This window comes from Micrasema longulum, unplaced genomic scaffold (assembly GCF_059751315.1).
Source record: "Micrasema longulum isolate JH-2025_06_02 unplaced genomic scaffold, ASM5975131v1 h1tg000859l, whole genome shotgun sequence".
Lineage (NCBI taxonomy): Eukaryota > Metazoa > Arthropoda > Insecta > Trichoptera > Brachycentridae > Micrasema > Micrasema longulum.
The window spans coordinates 1,089,631-1,113,967 of record NW_028278051.1 but is presented as its reverse complement, the minus strand read 5'-3'; the positions used below and the strand labels follow the sequence as shown (position 1 = coordinate 1,113,967).

General features: G+C 32.5%; 1 protein-coding gene and 1 long non-coding RNA gene across 2 annotated transcripts in view; one reads left to right on the top strand and one right to left on the bottom strand.

Annotated features, from left to right (window-relative positions):
- dally (division abnormally delayed protein) overlaps positions 1 to 24,337 on the top strand; it is a 152,120-nt gene that overhangs the window by 84,465 nt on the left and 43,318 nt on the right. The window lies entirely within an intron of this gene.
- Positions 11,448 to 14,036, bottom strand: LOC148278591 (uncharacterized). The gene is made up of 2 exons (XR_015823155.1): positions 13,214 to 14,036; positions 11,448 to 12,576 (listed from the first exon to the last, which is right to left on the bottom strand). It is a non-coding gene; the product is annotated as an uncharacterized LOC148278591 (long non-coding RNA).

Here is a 24,337-nt window from a genome sequence, read left to right as displayed (position 1 = left end):
GTCCCTGGACTGGTACTTAAAGCGTAAGACTGATTATCTTATTTTCATGTAGCAAAAAAAAATTAAGATATACTGCGATTGCAGTGCTCTATGCACCATTAGGTGCGGAAAAGGAATGATGATAAATTCACTTTTGTGAAAACATAATGTATGCTTTCTTCATTACAGTTGTACAGTCTACAAAGCATCCAAAAGGTATATTATGACGAATAACAATATTTTATGAAAATATGCATAGGATAATCTTTCTGAGTTCGTTTAAATAAACGAAATAAAGAAAACACAATATTATTTTATATAAAGTAATTCCCCAGATGAATAAATAAATAAATAAATAGATATCAACCATTACCAATAATACGTAACATTAATAAAATATAGCAAGCGTAGAGTTGAATAATAGTCATCGGAACCCATAGATACATAAATATAATAAAGATAAATTATAATTGATATAGAATATTGGAAAAGGAAAAGGAAAGTAGATAGGCAAATAAAAAAGAAACGTCGGCCATCTCCGAATTCTTTTTATATATGACGTTTGCACAAAATAAAGTAAATTATCATAAATCTTAACCAGTACGGGTATTTAATCAATGAAGATAAAAATAACCGTTTAAAATTATCAAATTCCGCAAAAAAGAGCATAATAAACAATCATAAAGTTTGTTCGACACGAAATACAAGATACGCTCTCTGCCAACTTTACCTTAAAGAAGCTGGCTTCAGATTCCCATATAAAACTCAACATATACAGACAAACATTTTATGAGTTTACTGTTTGTTTACATGCGAATTGCACCGTGAAATAAGCCCCATAAGAACCCCACATGCGTGAGCGAGATGAGAAGACATGGTGTCGTTCGCGCACACGGATTTCATACGGTTCGGATCTCGGGACGCGTACAGTACCAACGTCGAACAGATCTCTAATTCTCATTTGGCGCGAAATTTAAACAACGAAATGAATTATTTTTAAGCGTTTGGTCCAGATTTGGTAATTTTGAAATAAAATTAATAGGCAAGCCCGGCTTATGGGCTTCTATGGAAATACCGCCACTGCTACATTATATCTGTTTAAATCACGTCTGAAGAAACATCTCCTTTCTCTTCCTTAATCTCTCCTTTCCTTTTTCCTCTTTTTTTCCTTTTTCCTTTTGAGTAATAGTTTCGATTTAAGGTAATTTATAAACAAAAACGTTTATTTATATTTTATATATCTTTAGTTTTTTTTTTTTTTTCTATTGAATATGTTCTGTAACTTGAATTATAAAAACAAAACTTTCATTTTATTGGATGGTTGGAAGAAATTGCCATTTGGCAATAAGCCCGCCAATGTACAAAAAGTAAAATAAATAAAAAAAATACTTTTAAATATCAGCATAACTCACCGAAGTCAACTCGTGACGTTACGGACGGAGTAATTTCAAAATTGCAAAAATACATAGTGAAAGAGTACAAATATAAAACTAAACGTACAAAAAAGTTACGGTTTATTAAAAATCTAGCATGGGTGTAGTCATTTTAAATAAATAAAAACTTCAGCACATAATATTTACAAAAATCTATATTTTCAAAAAAACTTATAGAAAACTAATAGTTGTACTTAAAAAAAAAAACAAAAACAACAATTCTAATACCTCTTTTAACAATATAGACTTCTTCTTACGAGGCAAATTCCTAAGGCATGAAATTAAGGGATCTGAAGTAAGAAGAAGTCTATGTAAGAGATCGGTTTAAGATAAAGTGCGTGACATTTTTCGTGTGTATGTTCAAATGCTTGCAAACTGACTGGATTTTCTCCCCAAAGAGTTGTTCATATTTATATTTGTTACAACAGAGAGGGAAACATTTTGGAGAAGGGAACAACTCCCTAGGAAGAAAATCCAGCCAGTCTGCAAGCAAATGGACAAACTCAAAACATTACTGTCATAATATTTTGAATTCCCTTTCCTTACCTCTGTTTTGTATGAAAACATTGAATTTCCTAAGATGTCGCGAAAGCGATGAAACCGGTCACTGGATATTTTAAATTTATGGATATCAGTATTAAGTATCACTCGTCTTTTATTTCTAAAATAAATATTATTTGAACATAATAAAATAAAATAACGATGATGATTTTTTTAAAGATTTGGCTATACTCAAATACAGTAATACAAAAAAATACATATTAAATTGGTCGTAAGTCGTAAGTATATTCAAATCACCAAAACATCACAAAATTGCCTCAATTTAAATTTGAGATTAGAAAAAATATATTTAAAGTAGGTACCTCCCTACGATAAATGCGATAAACGTTATTAATATGCCTTTTAAAATGGTTCGAATTTATTATTTCTTGTTTATAAAACGTATTAAACTTTGTATTAATTTTATATTTACGTTTATGTCTCTTAATTTATTACTTTTTGATTTCTTAGCGTCAATAAAAGAGAATGTCGAAAATCAACATGAGATTATTTTTTTATGTCTTCGTGTCTATAAAAAGATTTTCAAGTAATACTTATTACTTGAAAATTATTGCGCAATTTATTTATTTACATACATAAGTTTATTGTACATTATTTGAGATATAAGTCCCAACTCCATGGGACTAAAAGTCCTGTGTTGAGATGGGACTAGCAATTAGTTGACACAGGCAGATGAGTACGAGTATATCACCACAAATATAGGATCAAAAACATTTTTTTATTTTTTTTAAATTCATATATATATGGCACATCAATATGGTAAACAGTAAACTCAAACATTCGGAAAATCATCAAGGAGTTTCCTACTCAAATCCCTCCCACTAAAGAAAATCCAGTCCTCAACTACTTTCTTGAAAATATTTTTTGTCCTTGAAAGCTAATACGCTCTTCCAAAATATTGAACACTCTCGGTGCGACAAATGAGAGATGTCTCTGAGCAAAAGACGTACCGGTTTTGGGTATGACATAATTCATGCTCTGGGAAAACCTTTGCGGAGACCTCTCCTTATTGTTCGACCAGAAGTGTGTAAGTGCTTCTTTTAGGTACAGTTGTCTCATATCCAGCACCTTCATGTATTGGAACAGCTGTTCTGACGGGTATGTTGGAGGGCAATACTAGTACAATATAAATGAACATTAATATATTACAACAAAGATGAAGAACTTAGAGATTAGGTAAGGGATTATAGAAGTCTTGGCATTCACAGCCCTTATGGCCGAATGTTTTGTTGGCTGGAAGATATTGCTTCTAGAAATAAATCCGCCAAAGAATTATTTTTTTTACTGGAAAATTTAAATAAAAAAAAAAAATTCTTATGTTTTCAGTCTTTTTTATATTTGTATATTTTGTATGCTGTTTTTACTAGTATAAATATTTATTGCAAGTTTTTTAAGTGTTTTGGCTATCGCTACTAAATGATTATTATTTAAATTTTATTATTAAAATTATCAAAATTTTAGAGAAGGAATGCGGTAATAAATGTCGTCTAGGCAGGGCCTATGACCTGTGGTTGGTTGGTTTAAGCGGCCAGTTTACACACTGTGTAACATTCACCATTCTGCGAAGTGGCCACTTGAACTAGCCCACGACAGGTCATAAGCCCTGTGAATGCCTAGACTTCTATTTTACGTTCTCTAAAATGTTATCATTTATTTATTTAACTTTTTATACATAATGTTATTTGTACATTGGCGGGCTTATTGCAAAATAGCAATTTCTTCCAACCAACTAATTTAATTTAAAATGTTCTTCATTTCTGTTGTAATATATTAATCTTAATAACTCCGTACGTGGTTAAATACTGTCCTCTTCTACAAAATATTGTTAATATCAATAAATAGTTTTGTAAACAATTTTCAAAATCGTATTTTTAATTTCATAAACAAGATCGATAATTCTTACTCTTTATGCGCTCTGTAGCTGTTTGACGTGTTGTAATCTCTGTCTTATTTGTACTAATTGAAAAATAAATAAAAACGCTATATTGAAAAAATAATGTTAATGGGGCCTAGATTTCTTACCGTCCATGCGCTATGTAGCTGCAAGATGTGTTGAGATATTTATTGTACATCGCCCTTTTGTGATTTTCACAAAAATGGCGCTACATAAATTATGCTTGAGGTTCCGGGTTCGATTCTTGGTAAGTAGAACAAGAAATATTTATTTAAGGCGACTTTGAACTGCATTGTTTCACTCAGATGACCGAGATACGCTGCATTTGGTGTAGCTGTAGGATTTATGATAGTTGATGGATGGGAACTCCTACCCCAGATGGAGGTGACAGTAAGAAAACGACGTTATGCATTGCGTTTATTACATGTTGAATAAACAGAGTAACTGCATAAATGTTTTACTTGAATACTGAATAAGTAACTAGGGATGTTAATACTTTATATAGTAATTTTCCATTGTTACTTCCAAGTGAGGACTTGAGGTCGTATACTATTTCCCTGGCTGTCGGCAATTTGATATCTGTCCGCGTTAGCACTTTGCCATCAGTAATTTGGATGTTTTGATAATCTATTATTTACATTTGAAAAATGTATGATTCAATTTCTGCACTGTCCTTAAGAAGATAGTAGGTAAGATGACAGAGGGCGTTCGTTTCCGAGTGAGTCCTACATACCTAAACAGTGCCCTATGTACCACTGGGTATGGATTAGGTTGTAATGATGATTATTGTATCGAATTTCACAAGTACGTACATAAACATCCAAAAATATTTTTTTCCGAAGTTCGAATCTTATCGTGATATGGAATAACTGCACTTTTACATTATTAATTTAATTTATATGATTTTGTAAAGTATAATTTATATAAATTTATACTTTAAGCACTAATTTCTATGTTTATAATAATACCTTTATTATGTTTGTGCAAGAAAAGTTTTTTGAATGTTCGGTTATCATTTTATAAAAGCTAGGTTATTTTGCTTGCGTCAAATTTCCGCGGTAAATATGTTACATTGTTTTAATCTATGGACAGTTAAATTCAAATTATTGCATTGCCTTGCCAGGAAGCGGAATATATTTTCCAGTACGTACGGGTAGGTGCTAGATACGAGGTAGGTACTGTTGCAATGCGCTGAATTCATTTCATTCCATGGCACCTGCGCTAGGCTAAAATTAAAACTATTTGTCACATACTTCCTAGGTAAGTCTCTATTGCCAAGGAAGATCGTACATGGCCTTGTTTTAATTTAGATTTCATTTTGAATTTATTTACCAAGTAGTGAAAAGTGATTTATGACTATTGCATTCATAAATTTTATTAAAAGATAATATATGTTTTATTACCTCTCTTCAATATATTTTTTCATTTTTCATTTTTTTTTTTTTTTTTTGTACCACAACAGGCCAGGAGGCCCAATTACAGTGGTGAATTACATTACAGAACAACCAGGCTTGAGAAAAATCACATTTTTATTTTTTTGTGTTCTCACCGGGAATCGAACCCGGAACCTTCCGTGCGCGAGTCAAGCGTCTTGACCACTACACCACGGAGGCCGCCAATTCGATTCCCGGTGAGAACACAAAAAAAAATAAAATGTGATTTTTCTCAAGCCTGGGTGCTCTGTGCTGTAATTCACCACTGTAATTAGGCCTCCTGGCCTGTTGTGGTGCAAAAAAAAAAAAAATGTAAATATACACATATATATACCTACCTAATGTCTGAGGATGGCGATTACGCCTGACTACAGGCATGGCTCATCTGTGGACAGCCTACCTCCATCTAAAACGGTATGTCAGTGATACTTATGATAATTCAGTGACCAAGTCGCTCCATCTTGTCGGTTGACGTCCACACGACCTTGTCCCTTTGACACTTCCCAGGAGGATAGTTTTCTTTAAACTATCAGAGTCCCCCCTGGAATTATGCCCAAAGAACTGCAGGATACTTTTCTCGCACGTGGATGTTAGTTTTTCTTTTATGTCTTGTTCCTGTAGTATAGTTATATTTGTACGTATGGCTGTCCACGGCATCATATATTATGCAAAGTTCCGTTTCTTTTATACATCAAAAAGAGTGAGATTTTTTTTGTTTATAATATAAATTATTTAATGATATTTTAGAAAAGGCACACAAAACTCTAGCCAAAAAGTGTCGACATCGGCCTAGCTTGGAAACCAATTCAATATAAAAATTTCTAGTCTATTAAAAATTTACCCCTTTTCAACAACCGGCATCGCTAGTTTTCTTCATACTTTCATTCTCTACAGTGGGCTTACAGGCATGCGAATGTAATATTAAAATTAAGCATATACAGTGATTCGAAAAATGCCTTGTTTGGAACTTGGAACCAATTCAACATAAAGATTTCTGGTCTATTAAAGACATACCCCTTTCCAACAATAGATGTCGCTAGTCTTCTCCATACTTTCATTCCTTATAGTTGGCCAACATGCATGCAAATGCAATATTCAAAATAAACATGTATAGAGAATCGAAAAGTACCCAGATTGGAAACAATCAAATGCTAAAATTCCTGGTCTATAAAGCAAACTTACCGCTTTCTAACATTATCTATAGAGGGATAACACGCAAGCGAATGTAGTATTCAAATTAAGTAAACATAGATAATAAAAAATACGCAATACGTCAGAATGACAGTCGACTACCTTTAAACAGAATAGTCAATGTTACACTGTGTGTTCAGTAGTCGCATAACCCATCCGATGACAGTTCATAATCTCTGTAAATGCCTTAACTTCTATATTCTGAACAGCCTTATCTCTGTTTAAAAAATGTCTGGGATATCAAAAGATTCTGAAAAACTATACATTTAAGGTTTGAATAGGCTTGTTATTGGCTGCCTGAAGTAATTTTCTTACCTTGTAACATTTAACATTTGACCAAGTACTTGCTTCTTATAATGAAAACTTTTTGAAATGTGGATGATTTTCTTACGAATCGTTTAGGCTTTTGAAAAGCGTGTAAAAATATTTTCATCTTAATATTAAATTCTTCTATTTAGACCATTTGAACACGAATAAGCATTAAATTGCGTTATTTATGAACGAAAGTACATAGGTGGGTTCCAGGGGCGAATCGTGATTAGAAGCGATTATGCGCAGCTTACCATTATATTTTACTCATTATAATAATGTTTTACTGTAACTTTATTTACATAAAAACAAACAAATAATTACTATTTCTTATAAATCATTGCCACCATTTGTATTTTTCTCCAAATATAAATAAAAATATTAATAAAGCGTGCTCAGCGCCAGCAATGAGCCAAGGAACTAGACGATTACTTCAGCTTATTTCTTCATAAAAATAAATGTAGTTACTATATTTTAAACATCTTAAACCCAGTGGCGAGATTTTTCTTATATAGTAAACATGCGGATTACACAAATTCTTTCAAGATTCTCGATTTGGAAAACAGTGTTTCAAACATTATTTCTTAAGGACTATTTTTCTTTGAGATGATACTTTTGACATATGACTCACAACACATGTGGCGCTCGATGCGGCCGTTTTTGGCATTATTTATTTCTAGAACAAATCAGCCAGTTGACATTTCAATCGTAAAGAGAATACCTTATACTGACTGAATTCATTGTGCTATTTTTATAAACTTTCATAGAAGTAATGTGTTAAATTAAGGGAAAATATTTATTTTTATTTCTTATTCCATGTCCGTTCCCTAGCTAAAGCATATGGTGTCCACAAAGATCCTCCAAGCATCTCTGTCGGCTGCCAGCTCCTGTGCATCCTCCCAAGTCAGATTCGCGTACCGTAGTTCTGACGCGAACTGCCGACGAACAGTCAGTAGTGGACGTCCAGGACGTCGGGAACCTGATGCCTTGTAAAGTAGGCAAACGTGGTTAAGGCTCTCAGGAGGCATAGGCAGCCTAAGCCAACCGTATCGCCTCCGCTTAGTGACAGTTGTCGCCGGAGTTTGCTGCGTTCGTTCTCTTATTACTTCATTCCTCACAAAGAAATATAGCTACACAATATAATGTATCACGAAGTTACGTCGATTGAGTTAATTTCATAGATGAGATTTGTTGTATCACACAGAACCACTGAAAAAATAGCAGTTTATAGTATATATCACTTACATTATAATATTATCTACCTACTATGCAAGTACAAATAAATGATATTTTTTATAGCTTACCTGTAAATAAAATCACCGTTCGCCTCTGGTAGGTTCTTAAATAGAAATTCATTAGCCGAAATTTAAATATTAGGTACGCCAAATTTTCTTTTTAAATTACTCGTTGTTCCTGTCGGATCTCTCCTTTTCCGGGTAAAATTTCTAATTAACCATTCATAATACTCAGCCTGCAAAGCTCACATTGCCAGCGTTACTTTTGACACCAAGTTTTTAATTCAATTTCCTTATTTTGTCGATTCCTTCACTCCTTCCCGCCAAAGTTAACGTCAAGTTTCCAGCCAGCGGCTAACTTCATTCCGTACCTCTTTCAACTTTTGCGCCTAACTTCACTTTCAACAAGCAGTCGCGTTCTTTTGTTTCGTTTTCGAATCCTTCGAGATAATGTCAATTTGATATTGAGTCCCTTTGAACTCTATCCATCCAAATTTACAACGAAAATTACCTATTTACTTTAGTTATACGATACAAACATCTTATTTTTAATTGTAATCTCAAAAAATAATGAGTTGATATTTTAGTTTAGAATTAACACTTCCATTTTATGCTTAAAAAACATTTTCTTGTCATCATTTTTTTATATTGATCCAAAGTATTGCATGCCTACTATTTATTTCCGGAAAGGTATATGACTAATAACTTCAGTCTGTATTGAATGCCGCAGCGAGACTTATTTTTGGAATCTCTAAGTTTAGTCATATCACTCCACTACTTCGGGAATCGCACTGGCTACGTTTTCCACAGAGGGGGGAATACAAACTCTGTTGGCTTATGTCTAAGTCACTGCACAACTCTGCTTCAGAATATCTAAGGGAACTCTGCATTCCAGAACTAGCTGACAGGCGCACTAAATTCGGCGAACGTGCATTTGCGGTCGCAGGCCCTACGGCATGGAATGCTCTCCCAGGAGAGGAAAAACTGTGAGAGTGAAGTGATGTTTCGGAAGAAACTTAACACCCACTTGTTCTCTAAATCATTTGAATAAATTCTTAGTACGTGGTGACCAAAGTACATTATTTTTCTTAAATTAAAAAGTTAAAATTAAATTTTTATCTTTATATAATCACTTTGTAAAGCGCCCTTGAGGTATTATATTACGAAAATGGCGCTATGTAAGTTATCCATAATAATAATAATAACTAAAGCTAGTTTTAACTCAAGATTGCCGTTAAATTTGAACGGTTTTTAGCTTTGAAAATGTTGCTTACTAAATATTCTGAAATGTTATATTATTTTATTTGGAAGTTCAACAAGGATACATGTAATTTGTAAAGTGGGCATTCAAATCATTCGTCTTATATATCCTCAGTTATAGAACTCTACCTTCTTTCATAAATTATATAAAATAAGTGTGTAGTTAAATCATTTTGAGTACTAATAAATATTGAGTTTAAAATAAGACTGGTTTAGAAAAGAAAAGAGAAAAGAAGAAGTAATTAAAAAAAGAAAATAAATTTACGTACACAAAACTAAACATTAGAACATTTTAGAGATGGGAATACGGAAGTCCAGGAATTTACAAGACTTATGACCTGTCATTGGCTGGTTTAAGTGACCACTTTTTTTTTTTTTTAAACACTAAGAAAGTCCATATTTCTTCAATTCTTTAATCCCTTGATTTTAGTGAAGTTAAAAAGCTGAAACCTTTATTTTTGTGAAGAGATTCATCTGATCGAATAATGTCTCATACTAGGCAACACCTGAAAATAATTTTCCAGGGGATGAAATCCAGTCTTTCGTTTTTTTTTTTTTCAGTGTTTATTCAATAAAATACACACATTATTACAATATTAATACATTATAAAAAGTATTAAAACATATTTTTTCCCGATAAACTATTCTCTCTGTTGAAATAAATTTAAATATTAAATAATAGTTTGTCATCGGGTGCTCAGACATTAGTTTTAATAAATAATCAAATAAAAGAGTACATACAATAATGTATACGTATAAGATAATGAACATATTCTTTTGTTTTTGATGCTTTGAAAAATATCATTAAGAAGATAGAAAAGAAAAAACTCAACAAAACCAGATAAAATGGTTTAAAAAGTATTTTTTGAAATGTAAAAAAATAGAGAAAAATAATTCAAATAAAATTAAAGAATAGCCATTTACTTGAATATATTTTAAACATACAAAAAATATATATACTTACATATATAAATAGTGTGTGATCATAAATGTAATCCAAACAAGATAAAAAATTAAACATAGTAAATCGAAAATTTCAATTCATATTTACAGAACAAATAAAAATAATAAGAAAATTAAAAGTACCTATTAAAATTAAGATCTAAAAAATGTAAATAAAATAAGAAAGAAACAAAATAAAAGGTTTACCTCAGAAAACAACAAAAATGCATACAATGAGAGACAAAAATATTGAGTTAAAGAATGTTTTACAGAAATAAACAAATATTTGGAACTTAAAATATTGTAATAAAACCAACTGGTTCAAGCTTAATTTCGCTATTCAGGATTTTTACCTGTGAACATCCCTTGAGTCAAAAACACTCGTCCATTACACACATAACTGTATTCTTCATCCGCCTGGATACAGAACACAATTTTCAATCAACGCTGTCAGCCAGTGTCGTAGCTATGGTAACGAGCTTTCCTGAAATATGTGAGCACATATATATCTTTATCTTTATATGAAGACTTGCACCAAAAAAGTCCGGATCTTGTCTCGAGTTTACAATACGACACAATCGGGACATTGGTGCATGCAAGCCATAGTTTGTGCTGTGTTGATCGCGGAACAGCACATTATTATTTCGCAACCGGCGGATTAGAACATTGAATGCCACTTGTTCCAGTAACGATGGTACATCAAACAACCAATTTCCTTCGAGTACCTATTAGAAAACTCCAAAATTGATGTAGTTAAGTCCATCAGAGATTTAGGAGTTGTTTTGGACTATAAACTGACATACAACGAGCATATATTAAATAAATCACTGAAATTACTTGGCTTCATTAACAGAATATCCCCTGATTTTACTAATGTCCGTACAATCAAAACTCTTTATTGCTCAACTGTTCGCCCTCTTCTAGAATATGCCTCCGTGGTCTGGTCTCCATTCTATGTCAATAGCATAAATCACATTGAATCAGTCCAACATCGCTTGCTTCGAAAAATAGCGTGGATGCTCGGACTAGAGAGAGATAATTATTCTTATGCTGAAATAGAGTCAATGTTAAATATTTCTAGTCTACAAAAACGTAGAACTAATATTGACTCCATATATATGTTCGGCATATTAAATGGTATAATCGATGTTCCATCATTACCGGGACAAGTAAAATTCAATATTCCGACTCGTAGATTGAGAAACAATGAAGTACTGTTCATCGATCAGCTTAGAACAAACTATGGCCTTAATTCTCCAATGACCCGTCTTTGTCGTATTGTTAACTCAAGACAAGATCTGGACTTTTTTGGTTTAAGTTTACAACGATTTAAACGAGCACTAAATAAATAGTCCAGATCTTGTCTCGATGTCCCTTATGTTTGTCAATGCTTCTTTTAATGTTTTAAACTATTCTTTTATTTTAATATTTAAACATATAAATTGTATACATGGACAATATCCGTTAATAAATAAATAAATAAGCCATTCAGTAAATTAAACATAAAAAATATGGAAATAACGCCTCTATTTACTATGCATATTATGTCAATCAGTGATCCAAATGACACACGGAATCGTTATGTAATACCATAAATATATTTCTTAAATACTCTTTTAACAGTCAAAAGTATATTGAACATGCCTCAATCCGGTTTTAATTTCGACGCGTTATTTGACAAGTAGTACTAATTAACTTTTCAGAGTTTCTACCTTCCTAATTACAGAATTGATAGGGCCGGTCGGTGAATGATAGTAATTATATACTTCATTATAATTAATGCTTCCTCTATCCATTAGCGCGATCGGAGTTTGTGTAGTTAATCTTCAATTAACGGCTTTATTGGTGTGTTATTTAAATATCATAATCGCATAACATTATAGTGTTGTTTTTTCGATCTTAGTGGGAACTTATCTAAAATAGTTTAAATTAAGAAAGCGAAGTGGCGGCTCTTAAAAGAGAGAACTAAAATTTTGGCGTAGCATTGAATGAGGAACTTCAGTGCAACGGGGTATTGGAAAAAAAAACGTTTTCTTGTGCGCGGTAAAAATGAGATCATTTATCTTACTAGAGCAAAATGCACGAAAAAAAAAATCAAAATGAACTATTTTGAACTACACTAGTTCATATAAATAAAACAACTTTGTTTTTAACCACTAATTTTTATTTTTCACTGACCGGTTTCAAAGCCAACAAGCTTCTTTGTCAAGGTTTACGTAACTAATGAATTGATTCCTTTTTATTTTATTTCTATCATACCACAAAGTTAGTGCTTCAAATATAAACTTTACACTAGTTCATATAGAACGTATACTCGTTCATTTAGTGTATATATTCAACTGGAAAAAGTCACAGAGATTCAAGATCTTCGCTCTGAGCGAAAATCTTTTAATATATTGAGTTTTTCTACTGACATTTCTTGGTGGAACTGCATTTTAATTATAATAATAAAAATACGTATTTACATAGTTTTATTCCACTTTTATCTATAATGTTTTTCCAGTTTTTCCAATTTTTCTATAATGTTTTTACCAGTGACCGGGTTTCGTCGTGACCGACATCGTCAGACTGGTGGGAGACTAAACAAATTTCTATGTTATGCACAAGTGTAAGCAGGGGTTGTAAATCATGATTTTATATAATTATGTAAATTAAAGAATTTAAATTAAAATTATTTAAGTATAAGGTAATAACAATTATAAGAATATAAGTTTCATTTCATTAATGATTTTTTTTATTATAAAACTTTATAAAATGATATAATTTACAGCAGTTTTTATTATATACATTCAAACAAAACTTATATTCTTATAATTGTTATTACCTTATACTTAAATGATTTTAATTTAAATTCCTTAATTTACATAATTATATAAAATCATGATTTACAACCCCTGATTGCACTTGTATATAACATAGAAATTTGTTTAGTCTCCCACCAGTCTGACGATGTCGGTCACGACGAAACCCGGTCACTGGTAAAAAAAAATTAAAATAATTATAAATAAAAGTGGAATAAAATTATAAAGTACAAAAATCTTTTCATAACTACCATGGAAATTTGTCAGTTTAAAAAAAACAAAATTGAAATTCAATTTAATGAGTTTAATTGGTGTAGAGTCTCGTGGATAGTTTGTCTTAGGTAAGTTTATTAATTACAGTCTTTTTTTTCTAGTTTAATTAAATCGTATGAAGCCAGACGGTTTCTGACGTATTCATTAGATTACCTACTCGAACCGGATTAGCAAGTTTTACTTGATTAGAACCAAAGCCTACTAAATCATTTCCGATAGCAAGTTTACAGAACTGTCAAAATTGTGATCGGTACAACTTGTTACAACTTACAACTGAATGTAGTTGAAAAGACACAGCCGTTTGTGAAAATAGTGAATAATCAAATCTACTAATCGGCACTATTTTCAGAAGGTGATCGTTACAGTTTTTTTTGTATAAAAGCGGCCTGCTGTATTATTCTGAACCGCTATTGCGGTCGTAGAAAACACTTTTATCTAGCGTATTTTGTACGTAAACAAGCGAGATTAGAGCTTTTTCTACGGCCGCGAGAGCGTTTGAAATATCACCCCTGGTAGTTTATAGCAGGACATAGAATTGACCTTACTGCACCCGATAACACCAACATTAATTTTTTTTTAATTTTGGACTGGCTGCCTTCTGCATAACTACGTTTAACTCTTCAATCAACTACTACGAAATGTGATCTATCGATCAGCCATTAGACATGAAAAAAAGAAAAGAAGAAGAAAAATTAAATCCTTTTTAATTTTTATTTCTAGTCCGCACTACGCATTAGGTCATTTTGATAATAAAAAAAACTGTCCATGTAACAACAATTTATGAATGAGAAAGACTTTTAAGGGGACGAAAAAAGGTTATTTTTGACAAATTTCTTCGCAAGTTTTACGAGTGCGTAATAAATTCAAGCCTTTTAATAAATCATCTCGAGGTAAAGAAGGAAAATAAAAGTTTTGACGCGGGAAAATATCACATTTTCTTTTTGAACCTTAAATCTGTTTGACGCATAATTCCTCAACAGCATTTCATAATAGGTCTTTCAAAATTCTAAGACGGGTAACATGATTAGTTCATATTTTTTTGACTGTAAAACAGAAATTTGACAGGGTATTATTAATTTATTATTGAAATTTCAACACACCTTTCATAATTTATTTTTTTAAAAATGACGGATACTTCATTGAATTGCTTTAAAAATGAACTTTTTACTAGGGTTTTTACCTCCCTCGTTGACCGGTATTTTTTTCAAGAAATATTTTTTTAGGTCCTTGATTTTTTTTGTATTTATTTTTATTTAAGAGGGTAAACATCAACAGAAAATATAAAAGGAAAAAAAAATAAACCCACTAAATCGCGAAACCGGCTTGTCAGCAGGTTTCTTATTTTTCCTTTACAAAGAAAAAAGTTAGAGAAATTATATAAATTTAAAAAGCAATATAAACATTATTAAGAACTAAAATCATACAAACTTTTTTTACCCAAAATTTATTTACAAAAATTTAAATAGATGACTGTTAACATAAAATAATAATCAATTTAAAACCTTGTTACATATTAGCCATTTCTCATTTTTTTCTTAAAAGTTTTGTCAACATTTTCCTTTAAGATCTGCTTAGGAATCTTATTGAACATTTTTGGAATAGTATAATGAACTGTTCTTTGGCCAAACTTATTTACAAGCCTTGGTAGTGACAAGCCTTTACGTTGTGCTAGCCTTGTATCATAAATATGTTTATACCTTTTCTGGTAGTTACTATCAAATCGATATCTAGTAACAAATTTGTGCTATAGAATAGCATTTACGGACAGGCACCCTTGCTTTTTAAAAAGATCGGGTACCTCTTCCTTATCAATTCTAGCTGATCTGTTAATTCATTTAAGAGCCGAGTTTTGTAAAGATTGAATTTTTTAAATGTTGGTTTTACAAGAAAGGCCCCAACCGGTAATACCATACTTAAAAATTGATTCCGCTAATGATTAATAAATAAGTCTTAATGTTTTTATTGGAACAAAATATTTTATGCTAAACATGCTGTCTTTAACTGTCCTTAATCTTTTACATAATTTAGTAATACATTTATCCCATTTATAAAATATATAATTATCCGAAATGACTTTCATTTTGATCAATTCCACTTTTCTAAATAAAATAATCTAATTATCATTCAGTTACATTATTTAATTATGCGCTTTTAACTAATACAATAATAGTTTTCGTTATTTTTTAAAAACATGTTTTTAATGAGGAAGTTCAGTACTCCGGAAAATTGGGTATAAAAAATGTTTTCCTACACGCGGGAGTATTTAATTGTTTTGTGAACGTTCTCTAAAACGTATGAAAAATTAATAAAAATGAACTATTTTAAATGACATCACAAGTTCTTCTAAACCAAACTCTTTTCACGGCCCTTTATATACTCAATAAGTTTTTTCTGGATTATTATGCTTTGTGTCGTTCGTACTGTTTCTTCCAAACTAATCAATGATAGAGTATTTTTAAAGATTTCCGGTTTCTAGGAAGCCAACCCACCGATCAGGACAACTCATCGAAGAGAATTAGTGACGTTACACGTGGTGTAATAAAAAAATACAAATCTTAAAAAAACGTAGCGATGACATGATAGCACGTGATTCCGCAGATTGGAGATCCACGCAAACGTTTTAATGATTTCCTGGATTCTCATCACAATTCTTAATAAATAGTGATTCATAATATGTTTTTGTGATACGTAGAACTAGTCATCTGGCTGGGTTGTCATAAATCCTTAAATAATTAGTTTTCTTAGAACTATCTTTGAATCGAATTGGGGGATTAAAAAGGGTCAGGAATTTTACTCTTAAAAGACTGTGCTAAAAAATAATACATTACGCAAAAAACGACGTTTTAAAAAACATAGATATGGTGTTTAATAATACATTTTTCCAACGCCGAATTTAAAAAAAGTCCGCACATTTGGTTAAAATTTAAAACAACATTTTTTTAATAAACATCCTTTAGATTTTAAATGCGTTAGTGTGAGTTTTCTGAACGCGCCAGCTTAAGTTAAACCACCAGTACGTGTTCGGCGTGCTTAGCGATTTTCGTCTTGGCAATCCAGAATGTCTTCAATGGGATTAATCCTTAGTTTCGACGTCATATTTATAAACCCATGTTTCGTCGCCTGTTATAATGTTTTCAAAACTCTAGTCCATAAATGGATTACTTTAAGGCCTAGATAGGCAGCTGAGGAATATGATTCATATATCAGAATGTAATTTTAATTCCATAAAAGTCCTTTCTCATTTTATTAATGTAGGTATGTTTTAAAATCTTTTTTCATATTTCTTTCAAATTTTCACACCTTTAATATTATGATGTGACTTGAGAATTGATGTGAAAGTATGTACTATTATGTATAAAATAAATAATACACTGACACTCCGGAACGTGCCTGTAGGCCATTGGAGTGGGTTCATCCACAAATAAAAAGGAACTGATATTAAATGTACCTATTCTAAATACTTTTTTTTGTAAACTATGTATTGCTATTATATATTGGATCACATAAATATATTTTTAAATGTTTTTATTCAATTAATTCTTTATCAACTAGAACGTCGAAAGTTTTTCAAATAAACTTTAGTTTTTTCTGCCCTTTAATGGAATAAAAATTCCAGAAAACTCCGGATATCGATCTGATTAAATTAAAAGTTTGACACGAAAACAGCGTGAAATAATTTATGCTACGCGCTTTCTGACAGCGCAGCGTTCAATTTTGCTCGAAACCTATTTAGGCTTAAACACAGACACATAAAACATATTTTTTTCTTTATTTCACAGCATAATTTTCTAATCATACTTCTTAAGTTGTTCCTTTAAATACGTATTATGTTGGTAATAAGTTTAATATGTTAAAACTTATATATCCTATGATTTTTCATCAGTTTTGTATGTACATGCTAGAAAATTCGGCCTGTTGGGCATAATTTAATAGGACTTCTGGGCCTCTGTTAATTGGGATCTAAGAAATTTCAACCCTTTAGGCATCTAAATGTATTTTTTGTTGTTCGGAGCAATCGGTAATAAAAAAGAATCTGTCACTCAAAATAATCCTACCAGTACCACTGAAAATATTTAGACTTATTTTGGGTATTGTGATGTTCACATTCAAGTACATCTTTTTCATAAGGGCACGAGCCTGATGGGGGCCTCGAAATTCTAAAAGGGGTCTTTTCCAAAAGCCCCAACCTCCGTGTTTAAAGTATAAATAAACAGATCGGTTGACTCACTTATTACACTATTCTGTATTTGGAAGATGCTACTTAAAGCAACAACGTAGGAAAAGTACATATTTATTTAGTAAATTATACGAAAAGTTAGATAAAATACACTTAATTTAATTCACGTAACAAAATTGATAACAGGGTACTATCACACGGGAGGAATTTCGGATTTAACCTACTCTACAAATAAAAGATTTTTTAAAGATTCTCCTAGTATTTATATAAGCCCTTATAATGAATATTTTCATTCATTATTTTCGTTTGGAAAATAAGGTCTTTCGAAAACGATCGTTTCGTAAGTTGGTAATAAATTTTGTCTCAGAAGTTCACGAGTAATGCATTCATTGCAATGTTGGTAATGCCACAGGCCATATATAGAAATATAAGGAGAGTTGTCTATGCATATTATCTTAAGCCCCCCCTTACCCACTCCACACTCCAGTTCCAGGCACTGACAGATGAAAGTAAAAACAGATTACATCTTACATCTCGAATTTCTTTTATTATTTTATGGTTGTCAACCTCTTCTAAATTAATTCAATTTATCATGAAAATTATAAATCACAACTCGTAGCGTTTGATAAGAGACAGGACGCCGTAAATGTAAACAAACGACACATAGAAAAAGGACGCTATCTACAATGCTCTATAAAATCCATAGACATTGATGAAAAAAATCTGATGACGTCACAAAACATCCGAAGACGTCATACTTGATGACGTCATGAATTGTTTGTTTTGGCACCATTCAAATTACTAAAATTTAATCCTTTATATCTCCCTTATTTCTAAACAGAATTTAAATAAGAATAGTACCGATCGGCTTGTGATTTTTTATGTTAATTTATAAGCTAATAAAAAAATACATGATAATTGCCCATTGTTTTCTTATAATATTTCCTTATAACTATTGTGATTGTTATATAGAGCATTGATGCAGTTCTGTTAGCAAGCAGCAAGGCTGATATGCAGCAAATAGTCTCTAGAATGTATGATGTATACCTGGAGAGCGAATTGGCGATGAACGAAAGTAAGTCAAAAGTGATGGTATTTGAAAGGGATAGTGAGGTTACTGACTGCATTATAAATGTAAATAACGAATGTCTCGAGCAACTAGAAGAATTTGTGTATCTGGGAAACATGTTTTCAAGATATGGAAGAGTAGAAAAGGATGTTGAAAGAAGAGGGAATGCGGGCAACAAAATGAACGAAGCACAGTAATTTCTAATAAAAATATGTCAATCGAAGCTAAACTGGCAGTGCACAACGGAGTTTTAGTCCCAACACTTATGTTCGGAAGTGAAACATGGAACTGGCAGAGGAAGGATGAAAGCCGAGTGAACGCGGTTGAAATGCGATCTCTTAGACGAATGTGGGGAAATCAATATATGACAGGGTTACGAATGATTAAATCAGGCGAGAGTGTAAATCTGAGTCAAGTATAATTGATAAGATTAAGAAAAGGTCTCTGAGATGGTTTGGTCACGTAGAACGAATGGACGACGAAAGAATGGTAAAACAAGTATATATGGCGAAAATGAACGGCAACGTGAGACTAGGACGACCAAGGAAGACGTGGCATGATCAGATAAACCAAAATCTTAAGTCTGGTCATGTCAAAAGCAGACAGAACCGAAGGGCATGTATGACAAGATGTATGAATGTGGAAGAGGCTAAGATTGTATGCCAGGATAGAAGTGTGTGGCGGTCCATTTTCTCTGCCTACCCCTACGGGGAAATGGCGTGATAGTAGTAGTAGTAGTAGTCATAATTATTGTGAATTTCTTGTGGATGATTCCTCGACTGGTATCAAAGTGTGTTCATTGTTACAATTTAATGTAGGTATTATCAATGTATATATTCTCCATTAATTATTTCCCTCGATGTTCATCTGTACGAAAGTTCTCCGTAATATATAATGAGACCCTTCCGCTTATTTCACTCTAGGCAAGAAGTTCACCCTTATTCAATTCAGGCATATTTCACATTTCCTTGCGTGATTTGTCTTATGTACGAAACGCAATTAAGGGACGAGAATGTGGTGGATTAAAAAACTTTTGTTTTATTTTAACTTAAAATTAATATTTTAAGCACAAACATTGTGATTTTCCACGTTAAATAACAAAAAAGCAACAAAAAAACCATCACGCTGTTTCTCCGTAGGGGTAGGCAGAGAAGATCGAACGTCGCATCGCTCTGTCTTTGCATACAGACCTCGCTTCCTCTACACGTTTACATCTTCTCGTGCACGCGCGCCGATTATTCCGACTAGCATGTCCATCTTCAAGTATTTGATGGACTCGATCGTGCCGTGTCTTTCTCGGTCTTCTTCGTTTTCTGCATCCATCAACCTTCGCTTCGTAGATCCTTTTAGCCGTTCTTTCGCTGTCCATTCGCTCTACATGTCCAAACCAATGGAGCACCCCTTCCTTGATCCTGTCGATAATGCATGTCTAAATCTTACATAGTTCATTTATATATTAAGGAAATCATAGTCGTTATATAAAACAAGGTACAAAAGAACAATTTAAAAAAGTAAGACTTCACACTTATTTATTATGAATGCAGGAGGAGAGGGGAAAAATAATTGAATTCTAAAAAAGTAAAAATATGAAAAGTTCATAGACATTTGTGCACCTATCATACATCGCTTTTCCACATATTTGCCTGAGACATCGCATTTCGACAGCATTAACCCTTGATTAAATAATATAACTAAATATTATTTAGTGATTATACATAAAGAAAATATATATTTATTGTGCGGATAATTGGTAGAATTCTGTATTAATATTTCGTAAGGTACTAAGGTTCAGGGCAAGCCTAACTATTGGTCTTCCTCGCAATTATAATTGATGTACATGTTCATAAGATTATTTTTATTTGTTGTATCTTACTATATAAGGACATTCGATCCATCTAATATTTACATTCGTTTGAAAATACCCCAACAAATTTTTGTTTTTATATTTGTAAAAATAAAATAAAGTTTAAATTTATTTCATCAGAGAGGGAAAACATTTTTGAGAAGGGAATATGGAAGTCTAGGCATTTACAGGGCTTATGACCTGTCATTGGCTGGTTTAAGTGGCCACTTTACACACTGTGTAACCTTCACCATTCTGCCCACATCCGCATTTCCTCAACTCTTCCATCTGTTGACTTTTGTGAAGAAAAAGAGCTAAAACCTTTATCACGCGGGTGAGATTCACCCGGCTGAACCAAACCACCTACTAGGCAACGCCTGAAAACAATTTTCCAATTTTTATACTTCTTCTTTTACCAGGTAGTAATTCAACAATGTTTGACTATGTCCAAGTGCTTGCAGACTGGCTGGATTCTCTCCCTAGGGATTTGTTCATTTTTAAATTTATTTCAACAGAGAGGGAAAACATTTTTGAGAAGGGAATATGGAAGTCTAGGCATTTACAGGGCTTATGACCTGTCATTGGCTGGTTTACTGTTGAAATAAATTTTAATATGAACAACTCCCTCCAGCCAGTCTGCAAGCATTTGGACATAATCAAACATTGATAAAATAAAGGGTTCAGTAGACTCAAATCAGTGTTGGATTTCTTATATTATAAGTTTAAATATGGATTTCTACAAAATAAACACCAAATCAATAAAATTACTTATCCCTTTGACTCATTTTTATATATATAATTCCTCTGTACGTGTGATGTCACCGTACTCCACCTAAACGGCTTAACCGATTTACGTGCGGTTTTCAGAGAAACATAGATCTTTGCGCTCTGCGTGTTTGTAGATATTAAAATCTTCAATCGAATACGTAAAAAAAAAATGTTTAATTCACCGATCTACCAGGGTTGCATTCGAGGAGAATGCATTTGCAAAAAAATGGAAAGATGTTGTTTTTTGTGCATAAAAAAAAAATTATGTTTTCAAATTCATTTGTTTTTTGTGGATCTCAATCAGATTCTTTTCTTAAATTCCTTATAATTTGTACCCATTTATTTCTTTTGATTGGATTTTTAGTAACACTAAAATAATATTAAATTCAATACATTTTTAAAAATCGTATTCCTACATAAGTACACCCCTTTGTTGATGAGACGACCGGAGTTTGACGTTTGCAAAAAGAATGCCATATTAGAAAAAAATAAAAATTATGTTTTGGAATTCAACCATAAACAACTACCTAGATACCTACTTAAATGAAATATTTGAATATTATCAATTTTAAGTTTTGAAACTTAATCACAAACAAGTAGTTGGGTACCTACTTATCAATGATAAGTCTTCTTCCAAGCTAATAGCAGGAAAGTCAACGTTCGGGCAGGACAACGTCTGACGGGTCCTCTAGTTTACATATAATGTTTATTTATCTACGGTATACTTTCAGGCTAATGTTTCATTCTATTTAGAATTTACTTATAAACAATTTTCTGATTCTGTTTTTCTTCTGACCATCTATTAGATGCGTAATTTCGACATTAAATTTTACGCTCAGTTACGTCAATATGCCTTCGTATTAATTCTTTGTAGCGTGTATTGACCCGGAAATTGAACACAATAGGACATAATTGTACCTTCCACTTCTGACAAGAAGTCTCGCCTCTCGTTTATTGTTATATGATAGTCGACTTACTATTAAAACCTACAAGGTGTATCATAAATATTTAAAGCTCAAATTTAGCAGAAAATCAAACTCGATAATGCTAGTGTATTTTTTTTAAATATTGAAGGAATAGTGCCTAGATAACTTTAAAAAAATACATTCTTTCATAACAATGGTCTGCGATAAAGGTTTTTTTCGAGTCCTTACACCATTCCTCCTGATTCTTATGTAAAAATTACTTCCTGAATCCGAATTTAACCCCCGTTTTTCCTCATCACCCGCCGTTTTCAGGTGAGTTCCCCCTATTTTGATCACCTTTTAGTAAAAAATAAATGTTAGCGTCCTTATAATTTTCCCAAAATTTAATTTTGAGGACCATTTTCAACGAGTTGTAAATAACTCACTATTGGGAAAATGGAAATCAAATTAGGGTAGAGTGGGGTTCGAATCTCGGACCTGTGATCCGTGAGTCCGCAACACTAGCCACGGGACCACAACCCAATTCTTGATCTTATCGCCATGAATTCGATGAGGAGCTAAGGAAAGGATTATTTTGGCCGTAAAGGATAATAGAGCTGAGATTGTCGATGAGATGAATCAACTGAACACCCTTCATCATCGGTGGACGTATTATTTGATGGTCCAGGCCGTAGTTCTAAGTCGTGGGGGAGGGGGGGGGGGGGGGGCTTCACCGAAAAAGGGATGATAGGGGGAAAACGGGGGTCACATTCGGATTCAGGAGATCATTTTACATAAGAATCAGCAGGAATAGTGTAAGGGTCACTTTCATGAAGACCAGTGTAATTATGAAACAAAAGGATCTTAAAATATAAGACTGAAAAATACATCAAAATATTTGCACTCCAATTGCAAAGTATATATATATTATTAATTTTTAAGCAGTAATTTTGCTGTCAATTTTTTTACTAAATGTTATTAAATATTTTTACATAACCACTTACCGACTTTTATACGTCTACTGGTTTCGAGACGTACCCGTCTCTTCGTCGGGACATCAATTAAATTTTCATAACCTTATCAGTGCATGTCAGGGTTGCTTATTAGAATGCATGTCGCGTTGGTTTTATATTTATGTGCAGCAACCATGCTAAAGGTGTTAAGTGGGTTTTGCGTGTTAGTTGAATTGGTGTCCTGACGAAGAGTCGGGTACGTCTCGAAACCGGTAGACATGGAAAAGTCGGTAAGTTGCTATATACAAATATTTCATTACATTTAGCAAAGTATGTAGATCATTTTTGGGATTAGTCCTTCGCTTCACATTGAACCACCTTTAAAACCTATATTTCGAAACACATAAATATACACATACACATTTTATGGGATTCAAAGAAACGATTAGAAGAATCTTTAAATGAAACAATATAAAACAATAAATTTAAGTAAATTTAAGTAAATTAAAAAAAACATCTTAAAATTTAATGACAAGAAGTAATAGCAGCAATATATAGTTTTATATACATATACTATATATGTAATCAAAAGTAGTTTAAAAGTATAAAAATAATTTTTCAGTAAGCTGCTTGTTGATGAACAAGGATGATTTGCAACAAATAGTCTCTAGAATGTATGATGTATACCTGGAGAGCGAATTGCGATAAACGAAAGTAAGTCAAAGGTGATGGTATTTGAAAGGGATAGTGAGGTTACTGACTGCATTATAAATGTAAAGAACGAATGTCTCGAACAAGTAGAAGAATTTGTGTATCTGGGAAGCATGTTTTCAAGAGATGGAAGAGTAGAAAAAGATGTTGAAAGGAGAGTGAATACGGGCAACAAAATGAACGGGGCAGTAAGCACCGTAATTGCTAATAAGAATATGTCAATCGAAGCTAAACTGGCAGTGCACAACGGAGTCTTAGTCCCAACACTTATGTATGAAAGTAAAACATAAAACTGGCAGAGGAAGGATGAAGCCGAGTGAACGCGGTTGAATCGATCGATTCCTTAGACGAACGTGTGGGAAATCAATGTAGGACAGGGTTACGAATGATGAAATCAGGCGAGAGTGTAAATCTGATAAGATTAAGAAAGAGTCTCTGAGATGGTTTGGTCACGTAGAACGAATGTACGACGAAAGAATGGTAAAACAAGTATATATGGCGAAAATGAACGGTAACGTGAGACGAGGACGACCAAGGAAGACGTGGCATGATCAGATAACCAAAATCTTAAGTCTGGTCATGTCAAAAGCAGACAGAACC